This window comes from Cupressus sempervirens, chromosome 2 (assembly GCF_028749045.1).
Source record: "Cupressus sempervirens isolate cs-2001-9-10 chromosome 2, ASM2874904v1, whole genome shotgun sequence".
Taxonomy (NCBI): Eukaryota; Viridiplantae; Streptophyta; class Pinopsida; order Cupressales; family Cupressaceae; genus Cupressus; species Cupressus sempervirens.
In genome coordinates this window covers 300,515,155-300,538,636 of record NC_143119.1, presented here as the reverse complement: position 1 = coordinate 300,538,636, position 23,482 = coordinate 300,515,155, and positions in this window count along the sequence as shown.

The window sequence follows — 23,482 nt, the reverse complement described above, 5'->3', positions numbered from 1 at the left end:
CCTTGTTGTCACATAAAATGTACACTTGATAAAATATAGTGGAAAACCACATAATAAGATTATTTGGAAAGTTCATGAGTTAGACCACGAGGTAATACTTGAGACATTAAAATGTAGAGCAAATCCATTTGGTTCATTAGATTGAATAGGGAGAGAGGGAGCAAGAGAACGAGTGATCAATTGGATCCAAATACAATATTGCAACCTCTCCCCTAAGACTCTCCACATGACAAGGTGGGTATTGTTATTATGTGTAAGTGATGAGATAAGTTTAAATCACAAATTTTATGTTTTGATTTGTTTAGAATCTAGATACATTATTTGAATTTATATTAGATTCTTTAATAGGACAAATTTTTAGATTGGTCATTTGAATAAGTTGATGCAGGAGCATCCAGAGGTATAAGGGCAATCCTGTGTCACCCAAAAAAATGTACTTAGACTTAGTTTCTATTTTGTGTGTTTTCATTTCTAGATACCCATTTGGGTCAAATAAAGGTTCCAACTCTCACAGTTCCACTATTAGTGTTCTGGGTTAGAGTTTTTAATCACCTTGGGATACATGTAAATGTCAGAAAAATAGGAGTATGTAATTGAGCCATCATTTTGGTGAACTAGAAGGTGTAAATTGGCTAGATGAATGTAATTGTAATTTAGAGCATTCTAGAAAAAGAATTAGGTCAAAAGGCCCCACAATTTGAAAGTTATCGCAGTTTTTCAATTTCTAGAGACATCCTAAGAATGCTTCAAAGTTAGGTTAGGGGAAATAAATGACCTCAAAAAGGGCCAAAAAATGGGGTACAAGAAAATCTTGTCCATAGGGCTATAGAGAACTTTGAGAGCTTTTCAAAAATGTAAGCGGTTCGTCAATCAGAGCTATGGTTCAAAAGTTATGCCACCCGAAAGTTCGGTTACCATTTCTTGATTCTTCTAATTTTGCGCTGACTTCTAATGCAACTTCTAGAGCCTTCTATTTGGTCAGTGGATGCCTACTAGCACTTTCTAGAATGTATTCCTAATCCTTAACCCTCTAGGGTCTATTTAAGAATATTTCTGGCATTGTAAAAGGCAATTTGGAGTGGAGTTTGAGAGGAGGTACTGAAAGGAGAAATTATCTCCAGTTTTATACTATTGTAAGCCCATAGGGCATGTTTTGAAGTCTATTTTCTCTATACTGAATGTATTACTTATTTACAAAGTTAATAAAATTTTACCTTTCCTATTGTGTCCATTTTGTGCTTGGGTTGTGTCCCCATCATAAGTGAAAGTTTAGATTTTTTGTTTAGATAAAAATGTAATGAAAGAACACGAAAATTGTTAGAATGTGAATGCTTTGTGATGTAAAGTCATGATTGGGTGCATGTAACCAAAAACTTGAAACTAGAAAAAGCAAGGATATAATGGGAGAAGTTTCCAAGACTCATCAAGCCTTTCAGTAAGCTACTTGAGCATTGCTAGAAGATCGAACAAATAATTCTTTGCATTTGAAACATTGTTACCAATAATGATATTATGACTAACATGCTTTTATCTTTTATTTATTTTGTCATCTATAATTGTTTTAGATAAACTCCAAAACAAATTTATTTTTGATTCATAAACTTATAAAACCCATCTTATAATTTTTTTAGATTTTTTTATTTGGAAGAATTAAGACCAAAATGTATAATCTTTGGTTCACTCCTAGTCACAAGATTCAAGTTTTTAGCATATGTATGAGTTCAGGTGTCAAATCCTTTAAGGATGACCATAGGTTGTTATGTTTGTTTGTTCTTAGTCTCAATATTGTAAGGTTGTGATTGTGTGGAAGAATCCACACCCTTAAAGATAATCATAGGTGGTTCATCAATATTTTATTTGTATCCTTCATTTTTCCCTTTAGACCTAATCATGTTTATGTTCTCACAAGTTGGCTCAATCAAATGTAGTTGATCTTTGCATCCTATTTTTCTTCCTAGAAAATTTTTCTTATTCATGCTTGGGTACCTAGGTTCATTGAAACCTTATGATCAGTATTAGTCATGAGTCCATCCACCCCAAATTTCTTATCATCAATGAGATCTTGAATGAGGTATTTAAGTTTCATATAATTTGATGTAGAGTGCAACAATGGAAGCACGACCTTAAGGCCCAACCCCAAAACCAACACTCAATATGTTCAAAGGATTGAATAATTGGTTTGTTTTACTTCAACAAGTGTATACATCTACAAAAAGCCACTATGAAGGTTTTAAGAATCACCATAAACAAGTATGACACAAAGCAATTTGACCCAAATCAAGCCTTTAAGGACAAGTTCCTTTAATTTAGGTAAAATAGAGATTTTATGGTTCTAGGCCTCAAAACTTCCAAAAAAGGCTAGAAAATACTTAATCTCAACCTAACTAAGCAAAATCCACCACTGGTTGCACTCCCAACAACCCACAACACAAATTGCAAGGAAGGATCTAGAATCTTATTAGGTCTCCAATCGTTGATTTTTGCCACTAACTTCAAAAATATCCAAAAGAATTAAGGAAAAAATCACACTTTTAGATACCCTTTTTCAAGTTCTCTCAAACCCCAAAGTTATAGAGATTGACTCCACTCCAACATATCATAACCCTGACTAAGTCCACAGGCCTAATTAGCTAGGTTAGGCTTGGGTTTCAAAGCAAGATGTTAGGAATGGGTGGATAGAATAAAAAATCCACTTCTAAGGTGTTCTACTAACTTAGAAAAGGAAAATTTGTTTGATCACCAAGTCCTCAAAGTTTATCCATATCTTTATCTAATCTGGTCTCCTTAAAATTGGTCAAACACATGATGATATTTGACCTAGGGCTTGCTCCCAATATTCAATGCCTTCAATTCCTATTCCAAAACTACAAAAATCTTATAGTACACATCCCTAACTTGCTTCAAACAAGTGGAGAAGAAATTCCACTTGTGGATCAACAAGTTAGGTCCATTTGAATGCCAAAACCTTGAATTGAGGGTTTCTCAAATCAACAAGCTTATAACTTTGATTACTTTTGAAAGAAAAAAGATAAAAACTTCAAACCACTTCCAAAAGCCTTTAGCCACTTAGCATCAACTTTTAGATTAGAAAGGTCATCATCCACTCCTTATTCTTTCATACAATACTTGCAAAATTTTAATAAATTACATTGAAATAGGTATATTTTATTGATTTGAAAGTAAGTTTACAATTGGATCTCCCCTCTTTATCCATTTTCAAATGTCTCAAGCCTAAATAGGCTATTTTCAACTGCTCCACTCAACCATCAAATGGTTTGAGCCATTGGGACTCCTAAACCAAAAAGTTGCTTAGCAAATCGTAAAAGTTGCTAACAACTTTTAAGAAAATTTTTCCATTATAGCAAGAAATGTTACATTTAAACTTGATTAACACTTAGAAACCTTGTTAGAATTCCAAACTCCTAAGACACACCTAGAAAAACATGATAAGACACATCTAGAAAAACATGAAATGACTAACATATCATCCATTAGGACCAAATGATGTCCAAGGTTTATAAACACACCAATGGGTCTTGTGTCCTTAACAAAATGGATGGGTCATAGGGAGATCATGAGATCTATCCCTTGATCTTATTAAAAACATATTGATGAATGAAAGTTAGGTGCTCTATACCATAATTTTTAGTCTTATGATCTTTATTCCTATCATAGATGCAATAGTGATTGTCATTTTAAAATTTAGGCTTAAAATTGGATTCATAAGGTTTATAGTTATATGGTAGTGTAATGATCTTACTTGATATCAATGTATTCAACACTAGTTCAAGTGAGTCTCCTAGAGGTGTATAGGTGTCCTTATATTTGGAAACCTATGATGGTTTACTTCTACTAGAGTCATTAGCTTTGTTTGAGTCAATATTCTTGGAGAAGCATATTGTTTTGTAGTTTGAATGTCATTGGTCAAGTTGATCACATTAGGCTCCTTAGGTTTGGGTGTGTCCACTATACCATCATTTACCACATTCTTTTTCTTGTTCCATGAGTACGATTTACCCTTTACATTATTATTGTTTTGATCATTGTTGTTCTAGTTTTGTTCTTTATCAATTGAGTTCACCCTTTTTAACTGAAACATACTCATTTTTTAAGGAATTGGAAAATAGTTTTTTCCTAAGTTCATGTTGCAATTAAGGTACAAGGTTGTTGATAAATATATCAATCTTTTCATCTTCAGGGATTTGCCTTGGATATCATGAATAAAGCTTCCTCCATCACTGAAGAAAGGAAATAGAATATTTTCCTTAGTGTTGTTTGATGTTTCATAAGTCTATCATAGTGATCACATGTTGAATACTATAGGAATAATGTTGGAAATACCTTTTTTCCATTTTATCAAATAACATAAGTGGAAGACAGAATTTTGTGAACCATTCCATACCTTGCCCACTAAGACTTCTAGAAAAAATGCTTATAAGATAAGTGAGTTCATGTAAGAATTTCATACTTAGTGCACAAGAATCCCTAATGTAATCATGTGGATCTCCACTACCATTATATTTTTCATACTTAAAAAATTCAACCTTACAAGTAAAATGATACATTTATAAGTATCTATAAAAAAGAAATAGACATATAGAATCAAGTGAAAAAGATGGCTTAGGTTTCTCTTGCTCATTTTTCATGTGTAACATATCCTTCCTCATTTCTTCTATTTTTTTTATAACAACTTCTAAGGGTGAAGGTTCCTCATTTTGAATCAAGTTATGAACATTGAGGTTGTGTGAAAATTTTACTCCTTGAGAGAATAAGTGAATGAAGTATTTATCTTTTTCTTGATCCAAGTTCAATTTCATGAGCTTTTGTTAATATTTATCTTGTTGAAATTGTAAGATCTTTTCCTTAATGATTTTTGGATCTGGATCATTATCTTGTGAAACATGTCTAGTATGTTTTGAACTTTGGGGTGAAAGTGAACAATGTCTAGAAATTTAATTGGTAAATCCTTGAGAAAATTTTCATGGTTCTTTCATATAGGCTTGTTTTCCTCATTCTGTATGTTGTAACTATTTGTCTACCATCCTAAATAGGATTTTGTTGATCCTCTTTTCATGCTTGTCCCTAGATAATGTCAATGAGACACAATTTACAAATCTAGGTAAAGAGGGTCTATACTCACTAAAGGTAGTAGAAAATAGATTAAAACCCAAAAATTCTAACTCTCTTCTAGGTGATATGTCAAAGATAGCCTTAGCTCACTTTCCTTGGTGAATCTTATATCTAGTTGTAATTAGCATAAAAAAAGATACAATAATTCAATAGGATAACTAGAATATACTTAATTTTTAAATTAGGTTAGTAATATTTTCACTTTTCCAAAGTGATGATGTAAAAAGAGAAAAAATAACTTGTCCAAATGTGTTTAAGTCATGGGTAAATTCCTTATGTACAAAACTTATGAAGCAAGCAAAAATAAGATAAAAAGAGAAATAAAAGTTATGCTAAGAAAGATGGGCAAGTGAACACCCCACTAACTTACTAGTATAGACCAAAAATTAGAAACACCAAGTATAGGTTTCCCTAACCAACCAAGAACAAGTTTGAAGTTTTAGAGGTTTGGAACAACTATCATTCGATGTCACTTACACTATGGGCCACTTTTTACACATAAAATGTTGTCCTCTTTCATTTTTCTCCACATTTTTCCATAACATCAAGAAATAAATTGATTATTAGGATACCCATTTGGTTTTTTTATGTCATATCAAAAGATGAGGTATGGTTGTTTTGGATCAAGTCTCTGCTATTGCACTATGGGCCACTTTTTAGGTATAAAACCCCTCCATTTACAAAAGAACTATATGGAATAATTATCATTCAACCATAAAACTTAGTAAAGTATCTTAATATTATCCTAAAGTGAGGATTCTTAAATTGGATTGAACCCATCAACTCTCTATATGTTCTTTTTATGAAACCCTCACCAAACAAGGTAAAAAATTAGGGCCTCTTCAAATCCGACCAAGAAATCATTTATAGGACCTATCAGTTGATCCTAAACCATATTTATGATGATTAATTTGACTATTTTACATAAAACCATGGCCTTGTTTATGCAGATCTCCCGCTGCTATACCTATGGCATCAAATTTAATGCATTTTCATGCATGCAAGCACTCGAAACTTGTCAAGTTGGATGATCATTGGTGCAGGGCACCAAATAAAATAGATAGGTTTCATCCTAGTTGTGAATTAGGAACAAAGTTTCAAAAAGATGTAATAAGACCCAAGATGTAAGGTCAATTGGACTCTAGGTGCCATTATAAGCTAGAGTGCCAAATTGAACCAAGGGGTAAAAAATGAGCAATATAGGTGAATTTTCAAAGAAAAAATGGTTTTTATGTTTCTTAGAAAGTGATAAAGGTCCTTAGGGTCATTAGGTTAAGTTTTAGGCATCTAGGAGTTAGAATGTTAAAAATTGCAAAAGTTGTCAAAGCAAAATTGCAAAAATACTAACAACTTTACAATTTTGTTGAAATACCAAGTGTACATTACAAAAACCATTTTAAATGTGGTTATAACCATTTTAATGGAAGTACATATGTATGAGATGAATTTACAAGCCTCAATGATTGATGGTTGTACAGATTTGATGTCTTTTGAAGCAATAAAAACCTAATTTTTTGCCATTTTTCCTGTGTTTTGCTATTGAATAGATGTGTAGAGATTAGAACATGTGAAAATTTAATATTTTTGGATAGGAATTTGAAGTATCTTTCATCTTCATTTTGTTTGATGTTTTGATCTATTCATTTGTGTAAGATATTTCCATTTTACTGAGGGCTACCTGGGTAAGCCTATAAATTGACTAGATTGCACTTATGGCCCTCTAACTTGCAATCCAATAGTCAGATCTTGATGCCATTTGGTGGGAAGAAATTTCGAGGTGTACTTTTACATATGGAAAAGTTTTAGGTGTAGAAAAATTGGTTTACTATTTTTGCTTGCAAGCCCTAGGCTAAACGTCATCATGTGTTCAACACGATTTTGAAGAGAAATTGGTGTAAAACTCTCAAACTTGCTATAATGAGCTAAGTGAAGGGTGAAATGGATTTTTCACAGGGTGAGGAAGAGTCCCAAGTGGTTTTTCTGATTTTGGAGGGCATTAATATATGGATTGGAAGAATTTGCAAAGAAAGAAATTTAGTTCTTGAGTCATTTTGACTGTTGTTTGCATGCTACATGAAATGTATGAACAATTATACTAGAAGTGATATATTTTTAAGATATATATTTAAATCAACTTTTTTTTTTTTTTTTTCTGGTCTCATTGTTCTACATGTTTTCTAACTTAGGTTATTACATTTTTAGTGAAACTAGGTTTTTAGGACAACATTTTGGTGCACACAGCAAAAATGAGCCTCTAACTGCAATTTCCTTGGTTGAAATTTCATGCCCACTTGGGAAATGGTAGTTATTAGGGTCCTTTTTAATATTTTAGGGTTTCAAGACTAGAGTATGTGTTTTTTGATTTTTCCAATCAAGTCCTAGGTCAAGTACCAAGAAGGCTTTGACCTCTTGTAGCATGTTGATTTGTGAATGGCAAGAGTTTGGAAATTGGTGAAGGGCTGAGCATTTGGAAATAAATTATTTTAGTGTGGCCAAAAATTTTCCAAGTCATAGAAGTGGAATCAAGTGCAAAATGTAAAAATTTCACTTTTTGTGCAAAGTTGCATTGTTGAAAGTTATAAAAAGTTGCTCAAATTTGCAACTTAGTGGAAAAAGGGTTGTGGGATCAAACTATCTATTCCATTAGCTCTAAGTGGCTAGGTAAACTGTAGCTCCAAGCTCATCCCTGTTGGCATTATGATACATTTTTTGTCATTAGTTACAACACTTATTGGATTCTGAATGCTTACCGAGCTCTCACCGGACATTCCTTTGTAAGCCAAGCTTTACCTAGTTCTCAGTGTTTACCGAGTGATCAAGGTGAACAAAGAAGTCAGTATTTACCAAGTGATCAAGGTGAACAAAGAAGTCAGTATTTACCGAGTGATCGAGGTGAACAAAGCAGCCAGTGTTTACCGAGTGTTCGAGGTAAAGAAAGGAATCAGTTTTGACCGAGTGAAGATGTACTTAGTATTAACCGAGAACTTTGTGATAACCGAGCTCCTGAGGTTATCAAGGAAATTAATTTTACCGAGCTCAGACAGTTATCAAGGAAACTAACTATCACCGAGTCACAAGGTTCTATCGAGTGTTTCCTTTGATCACCGAGCTACAGTTCAGATAGAAGTGTTCACCGAGTGACATCTCTTCTACCGAGTCTCCAGTGGTTACCGAGTTCAGAACTACTCGAAGTGTTTAGTATGGACCGTGCCTTCACTTCTACCAAGTGCATGACGATGCCGAGTATCAGAAGGACACCGAGTCAGTTCAGTGAACCCGAGTTTTTACCTTGGGCCGAATTTGTATAGAGATTTGCACTTTTTGTTTTAGCCGACCTTGCATGTATTGTTTATTTGATGGTATATATATGCAATGTATTGTATCATTCAAATATAAGAATAATGGCAATAGAAATTGTAATGAATGAAACTGCGAAAGTGTGAAAGAAATACATGCGTGCAAAAGTATGTGTGCTGAGTTGTGAAGGTATTCAGCAAGGTTAAGTTTTGGAGCAGAAAAGTTTTATCTATCACATCAAGGTGAATCAGAGCATAGCGGATCTTATCAGCAATCAGTTGTAATCAGATCCACTGTTTCATTCTAACAGGTGAATCAATTTTTGTAAATCCTTTAACAAGGTAGACTTAACAGTCTTTTGTAAATCTCCTAACAGAGTGCATACTTTATTGTATGTTTGGAAATCCTCTAACAAGGTGGATCTAGCAATCCTTTGTGCTCCTAACAGGGCAGATCACCAGAAGTGGTCATTGTAAACCTTAACCGGCCAACTTCATACTGCAGTAACGAAGCTTTGTGGGTTTCATCCCCACCCCAGTTTTACTTTCTATTTGGAAGGTTTCTGGGTCACCAAAATCTGTGTGTTCAAGTGTTGCAAATGATTTTGTTTCATGCTTACAGTAGGTTACTTGGATGAATGATGAATATATCAGTATGTAGTTTTATTGTTTAAAATTTTAGAAGTTACTGATTCACCCCTCCCCTCTCAGTAACTTGTCATATCTTGAATATTTCCAACAATCCCAATCTTCTTGAGCACTCAAATGTTCTTAGCCATGCCAAATCAAAATGCCCCTAAGAGTCACTAAATGTCATAGGGAAACAATCTTTGATGGGGCATATCTCAAAGCTCGTGTGAGATATGGAAGTGATTCCAAGTCCTATAGGACCATGTTGTAGAGACCTAATATAACCTCTCTCACTTTTTGGAGATCTTACTCCATTTTCATTTTTCAATGCCATCTCGAGTGATGTTGAAACTTGTAGTGTTGGCCAGTACACAGTTGCCAACTACAAAATCTCCCTCACCATTCATCATGGGATTAAACTGTCTATTTTATTAGCTCCAAGTGGCTTGGTAAACCCTAACCCCAAGCTCATCCTATCCTATTGAGCACTCAAACGTTCTCAGGCACATCAAACTAAAACATCCTTAAGGGTGACTAAATGCCACAGGGAAGCAATCTTTGAGAGGGCATATCTCAAAGCTTATACAAGATATGGATGCAATTCTATGTCCTATAGGATCGTGTTGTGGAGACCTATAATAACCTTTATTTCTTTTTGGAGATCTTACTCTATTTTGATTTTCCGATGCCATCTCGAGTGATCTAAAATTTGTAGTGTTGGTGAATACAAAGTTGCCAACTGCCAAATCTCCCTCGTCATTCATCATGGGATCAAATTGTCTATCCTATTAGCTCCAAGTGGTTGAGAAAACCCTAGCTCTAAGCTCATCCTATCCCATTGAGTGCTTGAATGTCCTTGGGCACGCCGAATTGAAATGTCCCTAAGGGTCACTAAATGCCATAGGGAAAAAATATTTGATAGGGCATATCTCAGAGCTCATGAGAGATATGGATTCAATTCTAGGTCTTATAGGACCATGTTGTGGAGACCTACAATAACCTCTCTCACTTTTTGGAGATCTTATGCAATTTTTATTTTGCAATGCCATCTTCGGTGATGCTAAAATTTGTAGTGTTGGCTAGTACAAAGTTTCCAACTACCAAATCTCTCTCACCTTTCATCATGGGATTAAATTTTCTATTCTGTTAGCTCTAGGTGGCCAAGTAAACCCTATCCTCAAGCTCATCTTGTCCTGTTGAGCATTCAAATGTTCTTAGGTACACCAAACTGAAACATCCCTAAGGGTCACTAAATGCCATAGGGCACAGATATTTGATGGGGCATATCTCAGAGCTCGTGTGAGGTATGGACATAATTTTAGGTTCTATATGACCATGTTGTAGAGACCTACAATAATCTCTCTCACTTTTTGGAGATCTAACTCCTTTTTTATTTTGCGATGCCATCTCAGGTGATGCTAAAACTTGTAGTGTTGGCGAATACAAAGTTACCAACTATCAAATCTCTCTCACCTTTTATCATGGGATTGAATTGTCTATTCCATTAGCTTTAGGTGGCTGGGTAAACCCTATCCCCAAACTCATCCTATCTTGTTGAGTGCTCAAAAATTCTCAGGCACGCTGAACCAAAACGTCTCTAAGGGTCACTAAATGCCATGGGGCATATCTCAGAGCTCATGTGAGGTATGGATGTGATTCTAGGTCCTATAGAACTATGTTGTACAATAACCTCTCTCACTTTTTAGAATCTTACTCCATTTTGATTTTGTGATGTCATCTCGGGTGATACTAAAACTCATAGTGTTGGCCAGTACAAAGTTTCCAACTACTAAATCTCTCTCACCTTTTGTCATGGGATCAAACTATTTATTTCATTAGCACTAAGTGGCTAGGTAAACCCTATCCTTATGCTCATCCTATCCTATTGAGTGCTTTAACATTCTTGGGTATGCGAAACCAAAATGTCCCTAAGGGTCACTAAATTCTATAGGGAAACAATCTTTGACAGGGCATATCTTAGAGCTTGTGTGAGGTATGGATGTGATTCTATGTCCTATAGGACCATGTTGTGGAGACCTACAATAACCTCTCTCACTTTTTAGAGATCTTACTTCATTTTGATTTTGTGATGCCATCTTAGGTGATGCTAAAACTTATAGTGTTGGCCAGGACAAATTTGCCAACTGCCAAAGCTCTCTCACCTTTCATTGTGGGATCAACCTATCTATTCTGTTAGCTCCAAGTGGTTGAGAAAATCCTAGCCCCAAGCTCATCCTATCGCATTGAGCACTCAAACATTCTCGGGCACACCAAACAAAAACATCCCTAAGGGTCACTAAATGCCATAAGACAACGATCTTTGATGGAGCATATCTCAGAGCTTGTGGGAGATATGGATGTAATTTTAGGTCCTATAGGACTGTATTACAAAGACCTACAATAACCTCTATTTATTTTTGGAGATCTTGCTCCATTTTGATTTTTTGATGCCATCTTAGCTGATACTGAAACTTGTAGTGTTGGCTAGTACAAAGTTTCCAACTGCCAAATATCTCTCACCTTTCATCATGGAATTGAAATGTCTATTATGTTAGCTCTAGGTGGCTAGGTAAACCCTATCCCCAAGCTTGTCCAATATTGTTGAGCACTCAAATGTTCTTGGGTATGCTGAACAAAAACATCCCTAAGGGTTACTAAATGCCATAGGGCAGCAATCTTTGAAAGGGCATATCTCAAAGTTCATGCAAGGTATGGATGTGATTTTAGGTCCTATAGGACCATGTTGTGGAGACCTAGAATAATCTCTCTCAATTTTTGGAGATATTACTCCATTTTGATTTTATGATGCCATCTCGGGTAATGTTGAAACTTATAGTGTTGGCTAGTACAAAGTTACCAACTGCTAAATCTCTCTCATCTTTCATTGTGGGATCAAACTGTCTATTTTGTTAGCTCTAAGTGGTTGGGTAAACCCTATCCCCAAGATCTTCTCATCCCATTGAGAACTTGAACATTCTTAGGAATGTCAAATTGAAACATCCCTAAGGGTCACTAAATGCCATAGGGCAGCAATCTTTGACAAGGCATATCTCGGAGCTCATGCAAGGTATAGATGCAATTCTAGGTTCTATAAAATTTTATTGTGGAGACCTACAATAACCTCTCTCACTTTTTAGAGATCTTACTCCATTTTGATTTTGGGATGCCATCTTGTTGGTGTTAAAACTCATAGTGTTAGCCTATACAAAGTTGCCAATTGTCAAATATCTCTCACCTTTCATTGTGGGATCAAATTGTTTATTCTATTATCTCTAGGTGGCCAAGTAAACCCTATCCCAAAACTTGTCCCATCCCGTTGAGTGCTCAAACATTCTCAGTTATCCTGAACCAAAATGTCCCTAAGGGTTATTAAATGCCATAGGGCAGCAATCTTTGACGGGGCCTATCTCAGAGCTCATGCAAGGTATGGATGCAATTCTAGGTCTTATAGAACTATGTTTTAGAGACCTACAATAACCTCTCTCACTTTTTGGAGATCTTACTTTTTTTTAAAATTTTGTGATGCCATCTCGGGTGATGCTGAAACTTGTAGTGTTGGCTAGTACAAAGTTGCCAACTGCCAAATCTCTCTCACCTTTCATTGTGGGATCAAATTGTCTATTCCATTAGCTCTGGGTGGCTAGGTAAATCCTATCTCCAAGCTCATCTTGTCCCATTGAGTGCTCAAAAAATTCTCGAGCACATCAAACCAAAAACATCCCTAAGGGTCACTAAATGCCATAGTGCAGTAATCTTTGATGGGGCATATCTTAAGGCTCATGTGAGGTATGGATGCAATTCTAGGTCCTATAGAACTATGTTGTGAAGACTTAAAATAATGTCTCTCACTTTTTGGAGATCTTACTCCATTTTGACTTTGCAATGCCATCTTGGGTGATGCTAAAACTTGTAGTGTTGGCCAGTACAAAGTTAGAAAATGTTTTGTAAATCATTTGCCTCTTTGTTTCATTATTCGAATCGATTCACACCTCCTCTAAAGGTTATGAAAACTTTTAGAGATTTGAAATTCATTTCTTGCCAATAGTGATTATTTTTTAGTACCTTCTAAAAAATGCATGAATTTACAGGTTCCAAAATTTGAAATGTGGGAAGAGTAGGCAAGGAAGTCATTATTATCAATGGCATGTGAACAATGCATGCATAATTGTTTGTGTTTGCATTTATCTTTGATTTTGAAATCCGATGGAGCCTCATTTTTTAAGGTGATGACATGAAACTTCTCCACTCAATTGGTGCATAAAATTCTTGTATGAATGACTTCCTTATTTACACTTGTAAATGAATAATTTTGTAAACATGATATAAAACATCTTTTAGGTCTTCAAATCTTGGAGATACAAAAATCAAAAATAGAAAACATCTTAAATTCTAGTTGCTTTTGTGTTTGTAAGATTTAGTTTTCTTTATCTTTCCATTACTATTGTCGGGATTCAAAAATGCTCTACTTCTCTTGTGCTTGAATATTTTGTATTGTGTATGCTCTATTTCTAGAGTTTACAATTTGATTGCATCTTGTTACGATTATTCACTTATTTTACAAAGAAATCTGAAAAAGGAAAATATTTGAGAAATTAATGATTTTGTTTTATTTTGCAAAGGAAAATTTCTTTTGAGTAGTTCTATTACAGCAATTAGAGTTGAGATAGTGACTTTAGGGGGAACATTTGTCCCATGTAAAGTTTAAGTTTTCCAAATAGTAGGGTGGGAGTTGAATGGGTTTCCTTCAAAGAAGATGAAGGTCTACTTTTTGATTTTCTCCTACACCCTATAAGGTTTGGTGAGAAGTTAAGATCTTGTAATTATTGAAATATAGATTCAGGGATACCTTCCCTTCTTTGAGATCTACTATATTGTCTAGAGAATACAAACTCCAATTTTCCCAACAATGGTTCATAGACTAAGATATTTGGGATTCCATTTTCCATGCATTAGTTATAGTTTGTGACCAAGTTTTGAAAGGTTTTGTAAATTTCTTCAAAGATACTCGTCTGTTGCTAGTTTTGGAGTTATTTATCATGAAAGGGCTGTAAGTCTTGCCTCCACTATGGAAATTCCATGGCCTTCTGGATTTCAAGGCTATAGACCCTAATGTATAATATTATGCAAGAAAGGACCCTAAAAGTGAGTGCAAGGAATTCTTTGAGCAAGCTCTAGGTGAGCTAGGCAATGCTCGGCTAGGTACTATCAACAAAGAAAGAGGTCTCAAGAGAAAAAATTTAAGAATGAAGAATTTACATTTTGAGGGATTAAAGAGGGCTATGAGAAGGTTATAAATTTTGGAGAGGAGTATTGATTAAGTGTGGAAGGTGTTTTAAAAGTGGGGACAATAGGCAGCCAAGAAAACCCTATCAAACCCTCAATTTTTCTATTTTTGTTGTAGGGCCTGTATGCACCTTGAGACCCTAAAAATTCTTGAGCATGGGTACTATGTATCAATTATTCTTAAGGAAAAACGTGTTGAAACTCTAAGAAAAAGGAGCTATTGGCCCTAGAAATCCAGGTGGAGGCCTAATTAAGGGCTCTCTTTGTAGCCCTTTTGTAAAGAAATCTTGAAATCAAGTACAAACCCATTCTTTTTATCCATTCAAGCATAGTATAAGTGTTCCAATAACACCTTAGGACATCATGGAAAACTTAGTTAGATTGGGGAGTGCTATGGTACCCTAGTAGACCTATAAAACCTTTGGAGGGATACTCTTCCTAGAATAGTAAGGGAGTGATGTTGCAAGTTTGGATTAGTTAACCTAGTGAGGAGGTTGGGCAAGGTCAAGGGATGTTCTAAGTAGCAAGAGATCCTATAGACCACATAGGTGTATAGAAAACACCAAGATCCACATATAACATACAAGGTTACACGTGGATGGGGGTACTTGGGGTACTTAGGGTACAAGTATGGATACGGGTATAGGTACAACTATTTTCTAAAATAGGGGACAGGGGTACTTGGGTATGTCAAACTTTATTTTTAATTATACTTTTATATTTATAGAAAACCTGAATTTATGAGTCATGATAATGATTTTTCAAATCAAGAACAATAATAAAGTTTACAAATGTAATGTATTGTTTTTAGTTTTAGATTTGTTATATGTTTGTAATAATAATTTATGACAAATGTTTAGATACATAACATAGAAGGCAGGTTTAAACATGAACAAGAAGATCATAAATCATATGACAATGCCATATTACAAATCATAAATTTTTTGCTTTAACACTGATAAATTTTATTGTTGATCAATATTATATCAAAGTTTCAAACTGATTAGGTATTGAATTAAGCTTGATAAACAAATAACAGAGAAGGAAAACTTTAAACATGAACAAGATCATAAATCATATGATGATGACATATTGGAAATGATAAACTTATTCTTAAATAGTGATAAAGTTTATTGTTAATCAATATTCTATCAAAGTTTTGAACTAATTAGGTATTGAATTAAGCTTGGTAAACAATGAGCCAATACACAAACAAAAAAATGAAAAGAAAACATCTAAAATTTCAATCAAGGTCTTTAGTTATGATGCTCTCAATCGAGTTCCCAATACTTGGGTATGTGGGTACGAGTACCAGGGGTGTGGCTACAAGTACCCATGCAACCTAATAATATATTATGGTAACCAATAATGTCATACATGAATGAACATATAATATAAAATGATAACCAATAATGTCATAAGTCTAATAATGTCATGCATCAAATAAATGTCATACATCAAATACAAAATGTCATATATACATCAAATGTATATTGAATATGTCCACTAACATAAAATCCAACACATATGTTTGCTGATGCCTATACATGTATGTCTATCAACTATATCTTCTCCTTCCCATGAGAGGGAGGAAACAAATCTCTAGAGGTCTTCGATTGTCATGTGGAGGGAGATGATGGCGATGATGGGCTCTTCCTCACATGCTCACTTGTCCTCTTGTTGAGGCTCTTCTCTAACTCGAGCTGATACAAACAAAGTAGATATGAATCAATACTTATTATACATTGAAATCAAATATATGTACACACAAAATTAATTATTTTCTTACCACCATCAAATAGTCACTTTGCAAGTCTACCTCAAAGGCTTGTGGATGATCAAGTGTAACAAGACCCTACAACAATTCAATAAATATAATCACTTATAAATAACATTATAAATTTTGATACTAACTATTATAAACAAAAACTAAAACCAAGAAAATTCTTTCATACCTCAGTCAATGGCTGTGAACTAGCCATAGTTGCAGCCACTCCATGATCGATGGATTGTCGAAGATGAGGAGTCGTCTCAGATGTCAAGAGATGCATGCCATACAATACACGTTAAATGTAACATGAAACATGAAAAAAATAAAATCAAATGAATTAAATTAGTATGAAACAAATGTACCTCTACGAAGCTCGTATCATGTTTAGGCTCAAAGTCCATAGTGAATATTGATGGTCCTGTAGAGAACTAATGCACATGCATAATTTTTTTGTCAATCCTTCATATGATTACTTAATAAATATATGTATTAATTTAAATGATTAAATCAATACATACCTCTGGACTCATCAACATGACAAAAAATGGAGCTAGAGGATTGCTACTAGGGTTGCCAACACTCTAACCCTAAATCTTGAACAATGTCAATACATGCTAATTAATTAGTCATTCACTATACATATGAAATGTGATCAAATTAGTTTATTATAATTGTAATTTACCTGTGTATCAATGCCAATTTTCTCATTGAGGAATTGATCAGTGATTAGCCCATCATCTGCACCATCTCCAACATAATTGCCAAATGTGGATAAGGTTCTGCATGATGTGCATATGTGACTGCAATACGTAGAAGGCTCCCCCTCAACTAATGGACTCGTGCAATGAATAAGAATCTATGTCAAAGCATTAATATTCCCTAGAGTGTTGGCCTTTACATGTTCCTTCACAACTAAAGGAATAGTCACATGCTCACCTTGTGGCTTGACCACAGGCGCCCTAACTACATTAGGGTCACGATGTGCCCCTAGCCTCTCAAATGATGACCCCTCACCTCTAGCCTAAGATTTTAATATATCAAAATAATTGGGGATCTCCCCAAGGACAAATTTAGAATAGAATTTCCTTAAGAAATACATTGGGGCCTCATGATTGTTGTAGGAAGGAGTAGTAAAAACCATCCACCATCTATCCCAAAAATTAATTCTAATACTGTCGTTTATGCACTAATAGATGGGGAACCATTTAGTTGTCTCTCTAACAATATTTTGTTCACTAGGATTTCTAAATAATGCACAAATGCTACCTTTTGGTATATCTTTTTTTTGCATCTTGATATGATAATTTTTTTGCATAATATCCTTTTTGTTCATCCCTCTTAACCTGCCAAATATATAACTGACCACTAATAGAAGCTATGTGGGTCTTAATGGACTCGAGGGATCATGCCAATTGAGCTCTCATTGGATTGATTTTTCCACAAGCTTTCAACCTATGAATGAGTGCTTCTAATTCATTTTTACCTCTTTCTATTTTATTTATTATGTTTTCTTGTGTACCAAGAGGAGGTCTTCCAATTGGTGCAAGTTGTGAAATTTCTTGTTCTTGCTGTGGAGGGTTTTGATTCTCATCTTGTTGAGGGTTTTGGTTTTGATCTTGTTTGGGATTTGCTAGTTCATTATTCACATTTCTTGATAAGAAATCAATTGCAATCTAAATAAATAAACAAATTTAAAGAAAAATTGAAAAACTACAAAATAATACAAAAAACATATAAAACAATACAAAAAGAAGGTTTGACAACATACGGTGTGATCATGATCTTAAACTTTGACAACAAGGAGGCATATTGATGAGGTGGGTGGCGAAAATCTTCAATTTTCTAAATTTGCATATGTGCTGTGAGGAGAGGAAGTTGGAAAATGAGGAAAAAATGAATGGGTTGCAGGTTTGCAGCCCATTTATAATAATTTGGGGTTTTAAAAAGTGGATACCCAAGCCATAACATGTGTGTGCTATAGCATGTACACACTATTGAAAGTTAGAAAAATATGGATTTCATCTTTTTGGCACCACAACTTGGTGCACTTACCCTTTGATCAATAGAATATCTCCCTCTTTGAAAACAATGCCAAAGGCATATGCCAAAAACTTGTCATCTTAGAGATGCAGATATAGGCTTTTGCAGTATCTTTAGTTTCTCCCTCTGTCACCTTGCTTATGATTGATTTGAAGTTTCAATTCTATGATTAATTTTAGGTAGCTTCTAAAGTAAGATCCTCTGCATCAATGTGTAACATATGAATATTAGCTTGTTTGAGGTAGGGCACTCCTCTTGTTAGTTAGATAGCCTTTGATAGGGGTATCACCCCTAATTTACCTCTTAGATACTCATGAACATCCTTAGGTAATGGTTTTATGAAGATATCAACAATTAACTCCTTTGTGTTAACATATTCCATCTTCACCTCTTTATCTTGAACTAACTTTCTCAAGTAACGATACTTGATTGTAATGTTCTTTTTCTTTGTGTGCATCACTGAATTATTTGATATATTGATAGCATTTGTATTAGCACAATAAAGTATCATTGGTTCTATGATTTTTTCCTTTACTCCTTTGAGTAGCTATTTGATCCATACAATGTTTGTGCAATTTATAGCAACAATGACATATTTAGCTTCAGTAGTAGATTGTGAAGTACAACTTTGCTTCTTACTAGTCCATGTAACTAGTCTCTTACCTAGGAAAAATGCTCCTCCACTAGTGCTCTTTTTGTCATCAATGTTTCCAGCCCAATGAACATTAGTGTAGGCTCTTAATTCAAAATTTCCATTCTTCTTGTAGTATAGACCAGACTCTTTTGTTCCTTTTAGATATCTCATTATTCTCTTCACAACCATTAAATGATTCTCCCTAGGATTAGAAGAGAATCTTATAGCTATCCCTATAGATAATGTAATATTAGGTCTACTATGTACTACATATTACAATTTTCCAACCATAGACTTGTACATTGTTTGGTTCACCTCAACAAAATCATCATTCTTTGACAATTTGTGTCCTGTCACCATAGGTGTACTTACCAATTTGGAATCCTCTAATCCAAATCTAATAAAAAAGTTTTCAATATTTCCTTGACATTCTTTGATTGAGTGATGTATATAACATATTTCATCTAATATACTTGCAAACCCACAAAAAATTTGATCTCTCCAAACATAGAAGTTTCAAATTCTTGCTTCATCTAATTTGCAAAATCCTTACATGAAATGTCTTGACCTCCAAATATGATATCATCAACAAATATTTTATATAACAAAATTCATTTTCCTTTTTCTATATTTATGTATAAATTTTTTTTATCATCAGTCCTTTCAAATCCAATCTTCACAAGATAATTATAAAGTCTCTCATACCATGCTCTTGGTGCTTGTTTCAAACTATATAGACTTTGTGAAATCTACATAGCATGTTCTTATTGTTAACATCAACAAAACATTTTGGCTATTCTATGTAAACTTCTTCCTCTAATATGCCATTCAAAAATGTAGATTTAACATCCATCTGATACAGTTTGAAACCTTTGTATGCAGTATAAGCAAGTAGATTTCTTACTCCTTCCAATCTAGAAATAGGGGAAAATGTCTCTCCATAGTCAATTCCTTCTTCTTGTACATATCCCTTGCAAACTAATCTTTCTTTGTTTCTTGTAACTTCACCATTTTTATCTAGCTTGTTTCTAAATACCCACTTGGTACCAATCACACTTTTGTCTTCTAGTCTAGGAACTAGACTCCATGTTTTGTTCTTCTATATTTGTTTAATCTCTTCTTCCATGGCTTTGTACCAGTCAACATCTTCTAGCACATATTTTACTATATTTGGTTCCTTCAAGCTTAGCAAATATGTTTCACTTCTCAATCTATTTCTTGTCATTGTTGTAGCATCTTTATCTCTAACAATTTGAGCAATAGGATGATGTCTTTTGACATGCTTAGACAATCTTGGTTGAGCTCTTGTTTCTTCATTTTGTCTTTCAACTTCAAATTCATTGTGTATGTCTCTATTAGGTATCTCAACATTTCCTTCATGTGTATTAATATTAGAATCAAAATGTGCATCCACTTCATTTTGTAACTCAATATCTCAATGTAGCTTAGTTCCTAACTGCAACTCGACATTCATAGGGTATGACTCGACAATCATTGTAACTTACTATTGATTTGAAATTTGACTTGCATCATTTTCTTCAATAGACATTCCTTCATAGAAGTATACAAATGATTTCTTTTCTTTTGGTTTTTTCATAGGTTCAACCTCATGTACTTCTATATATCCATCAAAGTTCACATTTGCACTTTTCATAATTTATTTAGTGTTAGTATTCAAACAATTATAAGCTTTACTTCTTGTAGAGTATCCTAGGAATATACCTTCTTCACTTTTTGCATCAAGCTTACCATTCCTAACATCTTTAAGAATGTAAAACTTACTTCCAAATACCTTAATGTATTTTACATTGGGTGAGTATCCATACCATAGTTTAAAAGGTGTTGAATGAGTACCTTTCTTGATTTGCACATGGTTCAAGGTATAGACAACTGTGCTTACAACTTCTCTCTAGTATTTCAAACCAACATTGTTCTCCATCATTAGTGTTCTAGCATAGTCCATTATAGATCTATTCCTCCTTTTAGCTATTCCATTTTGTGGAGGGGTTTTAGTGGTACATGTCTATCTTTTGATTCCTTTTTTATTATAGAACATCTCAAATTAATTTGATGTGAATTCTCCTCCTCTATCAAATCTCATTTTTTAAAGACTTTTACCTATTTCCTCTTCAACTCTTGCCAAGTAGCACTTAAATATTTGAAAAGCATTAGATTTCTTTTTCAAAAATATAATTGTCATCATCCTAGAATAATCATTAACAAATAGCATTATGTACTTATCTCCCTTGAAGCTTTGTACTTCAATTGGTCCACACAAGTTAGTATGAACAATCTCTAGTATTCCTTTAGAGGTATAAGTTTTACTCTTAAAACTTGACTTTGTCATTTTGCCTAGCTGACATTGTTTGCACACTACATTATCAAGCTTCTTTAACTTAGGAAAACCTCTAACTTCTTTCATATTATTGATACTAAAAAAGTTATCAAAATTAAAATGACATAATCATAACTCAACCTCTCCTCTAGGTGCTACTATTACCTCTTATTGATCAAATCCTCTTTATCAATCAACTAAGTGATAGTACTTGAATCTTATAATCGATTGTCTTACTAGAAAATAGAAGATTTGACATCAATGACAAAAAAATGATTGAAACACATAGTCTTCTTTGACAATCTCCCTCTTTCAATGATCTCTCTCAACAATGATCTTTTCAATCAAATCTCAAGAAAAAGTTGATTCAATCTTAAAAAAGTCAATGCTGGAATCAGGCATGATTGAAGAAGAAGTAAGTGTTGTAAAGAAAATCATAAAAGGGATAAAATAGGCAGGTTAGAAAGGGATGATGCATGTTCTACCCTTGGCATTAGTAGGACCATCTTAAAGTGTAACTATAGTAGTTCCATTTGCAACAACACCTATAGCACCCTATGCAACTATTTCTCACAATCAACCACTTATTACACTTATTATTTCACTATATAAGCCATATGAAGAAGAAGAATAAGTAGAATTAGTTGAGGTTAAGATAAAATTAGTTAGATTGGCTGAGGTTAAACAAGAATATCTTGATTCCCCAAGGAAGAAAAGAATGAAGGTTATGACAATAGGACCTAGAAAGAGACATAAGGAGATAATGCCTAATATACCCAAGAAGAATATGAGAGGACAAACAAAGCCTAAAAAATAAATAGAGAAGCAACCTAAAGTTACAATCATGGGAAGAAATGCATGGAATCCTAAAATTGAGAAGTTTAATAGCTCAATCATTGATGAAGGTAATTTTGTGCAACAAAACAAATTCTATCATCTATACACTGGAATTGATAGATTGGAGCTTGAGAATGGAATTATTAGGTACTTGATATTGTCTAATAAAATAATTGAAGATGTTAAAGATGAGATTTATAAATATTTCTATGAGAGGTTAATAAACACAAGAAAGAGAGTAGCAAATAAGGATAAAGGAATCAGAGAAAACTAGTTCAGAAAACTACGTAAGATTGACAATGATGAGCACCTAGCAAGTATATTGAAGAGTCTTGATCTCTATCTGAGGAAAAAGACTAGAAGTATACTGGTTATTGGAGGAAATTATTAAGAAGTCAATGAAAAAACAAAGAAAGTCATAATATAGATGATGACAGATCTAATTAAGGAAACAAAAACACGACAGATTACCATTGGCACTAACATAATATATAATGACAACACAAATATCATGGGATTTACAATAGAATATCTATTCAATAATGTTGGCACTAATGTTGGCAATTTGACCAGCTATACAAGTTTAGAAGAATAGGATGATGAAAAGAAGAATCTAGAAGAAGAATAAAAGAGAAAATAGGAGAAAAGAATAAGGAAAGAAGAAGACATAAAGAAAGAGGAAGAAAGAAAGTTAAAAGAAGAGGATGAAAAGAGGAAAAATGACGAGGAAGAAAAGAAGAAGAAGGAATAAGAAGAAAAGGAAATGAACCTTGAAAAATATGTGGAAGATAGAAAGAGAAAGGAGGAAGATCACAAGAAAATGAAGGAAGAAAAGAAGAAAATTGAGGAGAAAAATAGGAAATTGGAAGAAGAGAAGAAAAGAAGAAGAAGAGGAAGAGAAGAAGAAAAGGAAGAAGAAGAGAAGAAAAGGAAAGAAGAAGAGGAGAAAAAGAAAAAATAGGAAGATGCGAAAAAGGCTAGTGCACCTAGTTCTTCTTGGACACCCTTCACATTTGCAGCACTAACAAGGTTAGATGATGATGATTAGATTAAATTCATCTCATCACTTTGCAAGATCACTGAGAAAAATAGAAAGGTAAAGAGTCTACAATGTTCTCTATTGAAGGTAAAAGAGAAACTTCATAAAACCTTAGCTATAAAAATGACTAAGTTAGACCCATAGGACAGAGAAAAAGCTATAATAAAAGATTTTTTATATGGAATTCACCAACCTACCTAATATTGTAACTATTCAAGTACAAGCCAAACATGATGCATAGATGTTTGACACTTGCTGTCAGAATATCAAAAATAATTTGAAAGCCCTTGATGCATGGATAAAGGAGTTGAAGAGATGTGAACAAGAAGGAAAGGGATTAAATGCAAGATTTGTATTAACATTTAAGTTCACTAAAGACAAAGATGAAGACTTGAAGAAGAAGCATAAAGAAGTTGAAGTACTAGTAAACCGAAATCAACAACTCATTTAGAAAATTGAAGATATTGAGACAAAGATTGGAAATACT